We start from the raw sequence: 10,191 nt of genomic DNA on the forward strand, positions 1-10,191 counted from the left end.
CATTTAGGTCTCAGATCCTTTCCATCTGGGTATTTGAACAGTACTGTGATTATTAAGTATGATTATATAGATAAAAAACACTTCAAATTCTCTAAAGGGCAATAAAATGTAAGGTACATTAGACCCCCTGCAAGGCCAGACTTTTATGCAGTAGCCTCTGTATTTTAGAATACTTAGCCTTGAACCTTGAAGTTGGCAAGGAAGAATTATGGACAGGAACAGATATTACGAAGCCCATGTGTTGAAACTCGGCACTTGACATAAGAGTACCAGGGGAGCACGCTCTGAGTCTTCGAGCTTCTTTCTTTTCTTTTCCTTGAGAGAGAGAGAGAGAGCGCATGAGCAGGGGGGAGAAGGAGAAGCAAGCTCCCCGCTGAGCAGGGAGCCCGACGCGGGACTCGATCCCAGTACCCCTGAGACCATGACCTGAGCCGAAGGCAGATGCTTCCCCAACTGAGCCACCTAGGCGCCCCTGAGCTTCTTTTTAATACATACTTCTTAATAAGATTGGTAATCTGGTGGAGATGCAGCAGTTAGCAGAAAGCAGGTAGGGAAGCGAAGACTATTGCAGGTAGTTTGGGTGACAGAAGAATAGACATTCGACCACCTGACAAGGACAAAGAGAAACATGGAGACAGAACTAGAGCTTGATTACCATACAGCATAATAACTGTGGGTCTTATGGACGCCTTTGAGTCATTGAGGAAAGGTTAAATAATGTTCTGCGTCGTTTGAGATGACAGGGAAGCAGGTAATACAATCTTCCACCAAAGTTGTTCAGATTTCAGAGTTTGAGATGCAGACTTCAGTTATCTGGAAAGTGTACCAATGTGAAACATTGTCTTTTCCTGACAGAAAACTGAAGCATGGTTAGGGGAATATAATTATGAATTGCTCTTAGTAATGGATCTCATTAGTTGCTTTATAAAGAAATAAAACCACATGATTCCTAGCCCTGATTTTTTGACACCCCACTGTACTTCCAGTTATGCCACGAGGTATAAGGCTTATTGTGAAGCTCAAGCCAATGGCCAGTGAGCTGTGGGAGGATTGTTTGCTCACCGTGGCATGCCCTGTGTCTATCACAGTGCTTGGCACAAACTCGGCAGTCAACATTTTTGTTGAGTGTGTGTGTGTGTTTGTGTGTGATATGTATAATATACACATTGTCTTAGGGTATACAGCTGACCCTTGAATAAAACAGGTTTGAGTTGTACAAGTCCACTTTATTTTTTTAAAAATCTTTTTTTTGATTTGAGAGAGAAAATGAGCGAGAGATAAAGCACAGGAGCAGGGACAGAGTCTGCTTCTCCCTCAAAAACAAAAACAAAAAAAAGCTTTATTAGTAATCTCCCCACCCAACATGGGGCTAGAACTCAGAACCCTGAGATCAAGAGTTGCTTTCTCTACTGACTTGACCAGCCTGGTGCCCCTAAATGGCTATTGACAAACGTCCTACCAGAGCAGTAATAGAGCACCAAGAATAAAGCATCTGCAGCCACATTTTCTCTGTGCCTTAGGAATAGCCATAGCAAAAATGTTATTGTACTTCAGAAAAGAAATGACATTAAACAGCTTGCTGTTCATCCCATGAGCATGTCTCACTTCACTTGAGTGTTCAATAGAGGGTTACTGTGCTCTATTCTGTGGGAATTAGAATACCAGAAAACACCTCCTTGATGGGTGGAAGTGTGTTGGGTTGCATGATGGTATCTTTTCCGTTTGACAGCTCCTCATACTAAGAATGAATCATTATCCTGATGTTGAACATGTATCATCTGAGAGATTACCTGGCACTAGTAGGTGCATTAGCATGAATTGGCACTTGGAGGATAGTCACAATGTTTGCTAACATGTCTCTTAACTCAATTTCGTTATACAGATAGGTGGGTTCCATCATTTCTTCGTTGAATTCCCACAAGTCTCTCATTAAAAATACCTGAAAACACGTATAGCAATTATATTAGAACTCCTACCTCAAAATTCATTATTTCTATCCCTTTGCTTCCTTTATGGGGATGAAAATGGCACCGTGCATTTAAGTAGAATTTAGTGTCAGGATCATCAGAAATAGTAGCTCTACTGTGCTCTAGGTCTACCTAGGGTCGGGGTGGTTTGCACGGGTTCCACAGATGAGCTTCAGGATGTTGGTGTAACAACTGATCATTTGCAGAATATGAATATATACAAATGTAGGAATTTCTTTCTTGGAAGAATGTCTGTAGCTTTCATTAGAGTCTTTTCAAATTCCAAGACTCAGAGTGCCTGGGTGGCTCAGCCGGGTAAGCATCGGTCTTCGGCTCAGGTCATGATCTCCGGGTTCTGGGATCGAGCCCCGGTGGGGCTCCCTGCTCAGTGGGGAGTCTGCTTCTCCCTCTGCCCCTCCCCCCTCATCCTCTCTCTCAAATAAATAAATAAAATCTTAAAAAAATCAAAGTCCAAGACTCAAAAAACACTAACAATACTACACAATACATGCCTAGTAGAGTTTGTATTCAGTTGGGCAGTTTGAGTTCTCTTTCATGGAACTCCGCTCTATCTCTGTCTTGGTCAGAGAGAAAGGATGACTTCCAATAGCTTGAGCAGAGTAGCAACCCTGAGGAAAACTGGCACCATCCCAGGTAGATCATGCTCGCTGTTCACTGTAGAATGTCTAGCCTTTACACTCCAGCACCACCCAACTCCTTTTTGAGGAGGTCTTCCATGAGAACCAGATCAGTGGCTTGCTGATGGATGCCATGTTTTCTGATTCTTACTTCTGTGCCACATAAGTCAGTGATGAAACGAATAATGGGCACGTAGCAGAGAGAGGTGTGGTTATCTCAACCAGCGGACCTATAGTTTGAAATATTCCTCTTCGGAGGGCATCACGTCATGCCCTCTCTATGTCAATGGTCCTCAAATTGGGCCACGCAGCAGTTGTGTGTATAACCAGGGTTAGCAGCAAGCTACAACCCCACCTTTTCTTCCCCATTTAAAATGTACATTTAGGATGAAAGGGAGGGAAATTCTCTTGATTACAGGGATAGTTTAGAATTGTCTTTCATTCATATTAAAAATGTTCACCCACTCTGGTGATTTATTTTTAATAAGAAATCTCATGCTAACACAAGTGTCCTTTACAGTGCTTTGGCTGCTATAAATTTCTAAAATTCCACTTATTAGGGATTTTAGTTCCTGTGTTTGTATCAGAGTCCTTCACTCTTTCAGGCCTTTGAATTTTAGATTCAAATCTGATCATGACCTTCCCTGTCTTTTCTTGGAGGAAGAAGGTTATAAGTGTAGTCTATCCACGCTTTGGGCTTGGATGGCCCGCATGGTACACAATGTAAGAGTTATATTACCTGGCCATTTGTGGGATACAGCTTACAATTGCTCTAGGCATCCATAGATGAGAGAGCGAAATGTAGGATGAGAGTTTTTGATAATCCTGTTCATGAACCAGGTTGCTTTATTATGGAAACCACACAGCAGTTTATAGAGCAGGTCGTCACCATCCTCATTTCATTGAAGAGGGACTGAGGCTCCTCAAAGTTAACAAGATTTCCAGTGGTCGCAAAGATGGTGAATATTAGAACCAAGACTCAAGTTTCTCTGTCTCCAAAGCCAGGAGATGCATGTTTTGATGCATGATGCTATTTACCTGAATGTGGGAGTAATAGAGTTTGAAATGGGCCTTGATAAGCAAATAGGGTTTCAATAGGAAGAGTGGGGGAGGGAATTCCCATGACAGAAAGTGCATTACAGAGATGGGAATGATGACCTGGCTGGTTAGTCACAAGACCCACCTGGTTCCTGGTTTTAATGGAGACTCTGGGTTAAGGATAGGAATAAGAAGTTGGATTTTCCTTGAACTCTAAGCCATGTGGTTGAAATTTGATGGTAGAAACTACAGTAAAACTTTATTCTCTGATTTAAGTGGTAGGCTAGTGCACTGTGACAAAAATTAAGTCTTTATTTGGTTAAATCAGTTATGTGAAATGTTATCCTACACAGTTTTTTTCCCTGAGAGACAGCGAGTGAGACCGAGCAGGGGTGGGGAGGAGGCGGGCAGGGGGCGGTGGGCAGGCCAGAGGGAGAGTAAGAATCTCAAGTAGGCTCCATGCTCCAGCAGGGAACAAAGGCAGGGCTCCATCTAACAACCCTGAGATAGTGACTTGATCTGAAACCAAGAGTCTGATACTTAACTGACTCAGCCACCAGGAACCCCCATTCCACACATTTAAGTGGAAAGGAATGTTGATTTATGACCTTTTAGGGATTTTAAGGGGGTAATGGGTCAGATTATTTTGTGAGATTTTGTGAGTCGGATAGCCACTACGTTGAACAGAGACTCTCTAACAAAGGCTGATCTTATTTTTGGAAAATATATCTTGGGGTGCCTGGCTGGCTCAGTTGAAAGACCATTTGACTCTTGATCTCGGGGTCATGAGAGTACTATCTCTAATTTTGTTCCATTATTGGATTTTAATCAAGAGAAACAATTGAATCAACCAACCCCTTTTAAGCTACCACTGTCTGGAAGAATGACCTAATTTACAGTTAGTTTTGTTTTTTTCTTTAATAATTTATTTATTTTAGAAAGCACATGAGTGGATGGGAGAGGGGTAGAGGGAAAGAATCTAAAGTGGACTTCCCGCTGAATGCACAGCCTTATATAGGTCTTGATCCCATGACCCTGAGATCACCACCGGATCCAAAATCAAGAGTTGCCCACACGACAGACTGAGCCACCCAGGCACCCCTCAAGCTAGGTTTTAAATTAGAAAGGGTGTAGATAAAGAGCAGTGGTTCTCAGACTTGAGTCTACATCAGAAACAATCACCCGAAGGTTTGTTAATACACAATTCTTGGGACCCCACTTCCAGGGATTCCCATGCAGTAGGTCTCTGGTGCGTCCTTAGAATTTGCCTTTCTAAGAAGTACTCAGGTAATGTTAATGCTGGTTTTTGTAGGACCATAACCACTTTCCTAGACTGATTTCTCAAAAGGACCCATCTCAGAATTAATCAGGTGAAACCAACAATTAAACCCTTAGCTGATTTATGGGAGAATTGAGTGCTTTGATAGAAATGTCCTGTGTTCAGTAAATTGAGATCAGTAATGGGGAGATCATATCTTCCATTCTTAACGGAAAACAGTTCTGTAAAATGGAAAGAAAAGAAGACTTGGGAGTCAGACTGTCTGGATTCCCATCCCAGCTGTGATTTTACTAGATGTATACCTTTGTAAGTTACATCTCTGAGCTTCAGTGTCTTAACTCCAAAACAGGTTGAATAATATGTTAGGATTGCTGGGAGGATTAAATACAACAATGCAGGTTAAATTTGGACATCTGTGTTGATTCAATATTTCATCCATGTGCACTTGACTGAAGAAAATGGTACCTAAGTAGATTTTTGAAGGCGTACGTGGAATTGTGTGTCTTTACTTGTGCTTTACCTTCATCAGTTTGAATATTTATTGCCCTGAAGGTTGTTCTTCTGTATCACTTTGGTATCTCTGTAATATCAGAATAATATTATTTGCCAGTTAGGATCTATGATTAGGAAATGAGTATTTCTGGGGCGCCTGGGGGGTGCAGTCAGTTAAGCATCTGACTCATGATTTTGGCTCAGATTGTGATCTCAGCATCATGAGATCGAGCCCCGCATCGGGCTCTGTGCTCAGCGTGGAGTCCGCCAGGGATTCTCTCTCTCCCTCTCCCTCTGCCCCTCATGGTCATGCTCTCTCTCCCTCTCTAAAATAAATAAATCTTTTAAAAAAAAAAAAAGGAAATGAGTTATTTCTGAAATTCTCCTACAGTTGGACTCTGTTGAATTGGAATAATTTTGAAGTAGAAGGAAGGTTGCTATCATGAGGTGTCAAAGGAGTAGCTATTTTCTCTCTCATTCCTGCCCCTTTTCAGAAGAAACTGAAGAAGAAAAAGGTTCCTGTGAGCCAATAGAGGCCTAAACTCTCGAGGTGTAAGATTTGCTTTTTTTCCAGGGCAAGTGCCTTAGACAGAGAGTGATGGCTGTTGAATGGCCATACGTGTTGGTTTGGACCCTGTCAGCCCCACAGTCAGAGCTCGGGTCTTGGTCTCTGAATGGATTGATGTGATCTTTGATCTGTCTTTGGGTTGTATTTGTCTGTCGGTGTGCTGCTACTTTAATAATCAGCTTGATATGTCAGTGTTCTTCCCTGAAGCCCTAAAATCTCGCTACTTAAAGTGTGGTCTCTGAGTCTCGGGTTCCACTCCAGGCTTAATGAGTCCAAATCTTCATTTAACAAGATCCCAAGATGACTCCCATGTGCATTGACGTTTGAGAAGTACACCTCTAGGTGACCCCTATAGTCCTTTGAGGTCTAATGTTTAGGATTCTAAGGAAACTTGTAAATATTTGTACTCCTGCTGTTCTCATTGCAGTTATTACTTGAATTGATCTTACTTGTGTCTCCGTTACGTTTTCTCCCCCTCTGCACCTACCACCTATCTTTTTCGATAACCAGCTCAAATGTCAACTTCTGTTGTGAATACCTTTTGTCCTATTGATTCCCATTTCATTTGTTTTTCTAAAATAGTATGTTATCATACTGTATTCCAGTAGACAGCAATTTGCCAGCCTGGCTGTAAATTCAAATTGGCCGTACAGCTTTTAATCAAACACAGATGCCCAGTCCAGATCCATTGAATCACAAACTTTGGGGGAGGGGAGCGTACATCCTAGGCATAGATATAAAAAATAATCTGCTTGGTAAGTTTGATATGCATTTCTTTTGCTTTTAAGATTTTATTTATTTATTTGACAGAGAGCGAGAGCACAAGCAGGGAGAGAGGCAGGCAGACTCCCCGCTGAGCAAAGAGCCCAATGCGGGACTCGATCTCAGGACCCTGGGATCATGACCTGAGCCAAAGGCAGACGCTTAACCAATTGAGCCACTCAGGCACCCCTGCATTTCTTTTTTTAGTTGAAGTATAATTGATATATAAAATTAGCTTCAGCTCTGCAACATCATGACAGGAAAGGAGCCCTCTCCTGGCCAGGGCCCCTCCCCATTCCCCATGTCTAGTTTCTCTCCAGGGAGGTGGGGTTGTGGGGGCATGGGAAGAGGGTTTAGTGTGAGTGGATCCCCAGAGGGAGAGTGTGCTGGGGTCGGGACGGGGGTCCCACCACTTCACATGCACTTACAAGACTGGTCTCCCAGGGAATCAAAATGTAAAAATATGCAACACTTCATCCTTGCATAGGGGCCATGCTGATCTCTGTATAGTTCCAGTGTACTGTATGTGCTGCTGAAGTGAACTCGTGTTGAGAACTTTGCAGATCTACTCTCTTAGTGACTTCCAAGCATGAGCTACCATATTAGCTATAGTCACCGTGCTGTATATTACATCATCATGACTTAGTGATTTTATAACTGGAAATTTGTACCTTTGGCTCCCTTCAGCTATTTTGCCCAGACCCCTGCCCCTGCCTTTGGCAGTTGCCGATGTGTTCTCTCTCTATGAGTTCATTGTGGTTGTTGTTGTTATCATCATTTTCGATGCCACATATATATGTAAGATCATATGGCATTTATCCTTTTCTGTCTGACTTAGCTTAATGCTCTCAAGGTCCATCCGTGTTGTCCCAATAGCAAGATTTCCTACTTTTCTATGCCCGATTAATATTCCATGGTTTGTGTGTGCATGTGCATGCATGTGCATGTAATCCAATTTTCCTTATCCATTCTTCCGCTGATGATAACCTCTTAGGTTGTTTCCAAATCTGTGCTATTGTAAACAATGCTGCACTGAACATCAGGCGCAGATATCGTTTCAAATTAGTGTTTTTGTTTCTTCAGATAAGTATCTAGAAACAGAATCGCTGAATCCTATGGTAGTTTTAGTTTTAGAGGCACCTCTGTACTGTTTTCCATTGAGGTTGTTCCATTGATACCTATTTCTAATGGAGAACTAACGTGGGAAAAAAATCACCTCTCCATGGGCCAGGATTCTTTCTTTTCTCCAGTCTTTTGTCTGAATAAATATTTATCGAATGAATGGACAGATGAATTATTTGTTTGTCTTTAAAAAAATTTTTTTTAAAGATTTTATTTATTTATTTGAGAGAGAGACAGAGCACGAACAGGGTGGAGCAGCAGAGGGAGAGGGAGAAGCAGACTCCCCGCTGAGCAGGGAGCCCGACGTGTGGCTTGATTCCAGGACCCTGGGATCATGACCTGAGCTGAAGGCAGACGCTTAACCAACTGAGCCACCCAGGTGCCCCTCCTTGTTTCTCTTTCAAGATAGATTGAACTCTTGAGTGGCAGGTCCTTGTCTTTCTATCTGGGGCCTTTTTGAAGGCTTGGAGAATGACAGGTAGTCAACACATTAGTTCCTGTGTCTGTACCCTTTCTGAAGGCTTTGAAAGTGGAAACGACCTGGGTTGAAATCCTACCACTGCCATTTCATAGCTCTGTGACTCTAGTACGTTACAGGAGCATTTGCTCCGTTCACCTCATCTATGGGTTTTGATATTTCTTGCTGGCCTCTGGTGGACTCTGCACCATGTGGTCTGCTACATGTCTCAGAAATGATGCCGGACAAGGCAGACAACTTCCTATTTTCTGAGAGCATCCGTTCCAGTAGGATAGACTGATAAACGAAAACAAGTAAAAAGACGAATGGAAAAACAAATTGAAGCCAATAAAACAAGAGGCTGAGAAATGGAATCATGCTCAAGGGTGGTGAAGGAACCAACCTGATATGGAAAGATATTTAGGTAGATCATCAGAAGATGAAATGGATCTTGTGAAGGTGAAGATGTGCTAACGAGCATATCCGGTAGAGGCCATGAGGTGTGTGATTGTTCCGAAGCAGGAAAATGCTCAGTGTGTTGAAAACCAGAGAGATGACCAATGGGACTGGAGCTCAGTGAGTAGGGAGGATTTAAGGCTAGGTTGGGTTGGCATTAATGGCAGGGAAATAGGAATGCCTAAAAGTTGCTTTGATCTAGTTTTCCTCATCTGTGAGAAACAATGTAAGTGATTGTTTTCAGTTGGGCTAGTGCCTGATCATCTACATGTAGCACCAAGGAAAGCTGGTTTGAAGACTGATGTAGCCTACAGAGAGGGCTGCTACCTCTCAGCAAACTATGATCTATTTCTGGCAGCTCATGGCCTCCGGCCATCCATGACATGGAAATGTGAGATGGTTTTGCATGTGAGGAAGGAAGGATAGAACAACATGACTGGGTTTTGAGGGGATCCTGGCTAATTTATTGATGTCAAAGAGTGTCATAACATGCTTGTGACCTTTTTATGCAGTGTTACCCCACCTATAAGAAATGTCTGTCACATAGTGTCATGGAAACCCATCAGTGTAGCAATTCTTTTGAGGCTTTGGCTCCCAAGAAGTGCTGTGGAAAGGAGAGAGTTAGGAGAAAAGCCACAACCTTCTTCCCCCTACTTCACTTAACCTAATGTTTGAACCTCAGTCTCCTTATTTCTAAGACAAGGAGACTTTTAGGAACTCTATGAAATAACTAGTGTGAGCATAAAATGAGATAATGCATGTATAGGCCTTCCTAGTGTCTGTCACCAAATTAGCTATTCTTCTTAGATGACTTGGGTTGAATGTAAAGATGACGCAAACACTTTGCAAAATCATCATGCACAAGATACTCTGTGAAGGTAGTCAGTATGACTTTTCATCCCTGCCAACTGGTAGCAGCCACGCTTGGTGGCCACAAAGTCTGAGAGCTACGATACATTTGGAAAAGGGACTTGATTGAAAAGTAAGTGAATACAATTCACTTTCCCCAGTCCATGGTGGATTTTTATCTGAAAAACGGGATGAAGGAGAAAACCAGCTTTCCTTTTCTTCTTTTTCCACCCACCCGGAGCCCAGACAGTCAGCCTGTGGCATATACATTTGGCCCCAGTAGTGATGTCCATTTGTAAGTGCAAGCAACCAAAGAAGATTCTAGAGGTGTGATGAAAGAAGCAAATCACAGAGGTTAAAGCATTTACATGCTGAATTTGGCAGAAAATATGACCTAGGCTCTATGAGTGTGCATGAGTGGTGTGCGGGCATGGGAGAGGTTATATATGTGGTGTTTGTGGGGCCGGGTGTGTATGTCAGATGGTGTGTGTGGTATGTGTGTCAAGAAATGACACACATGAGAGGACAGGCAGACCAAGGATCTCAAGCATCTCTTTTTCTTC

General features: G+C 42.6%; 1 pseudogene; it reads right to left on the minus strand.

Annotated features, from left to right (window-relative positions):
- Positions 1-7,201: 7,201 nt before the first annotated feature.
- On the minus strand, positions 7,202-7,287 carry LOC115944406 (U6 spliceosomal RNA; annotated as a pseudogene).
- Positions 7,288-10,191: the final 2,904 nt, after the last annotated feature.

Source organism: Leptonychotes weddellii, chromosome X, assembly GCF_054177405.1.
Source record: "Leptonychotes weddellii isolate Sample4059 chromosome X, ASM5417740v2, whole genome shotgun sequence".
Lineage (NCBI taxonomy): Eukaryota > Metazoa > Chordata > Mammalia > Carnivora > Phocidae > Leptonychotes > Leptonychotes weddellii.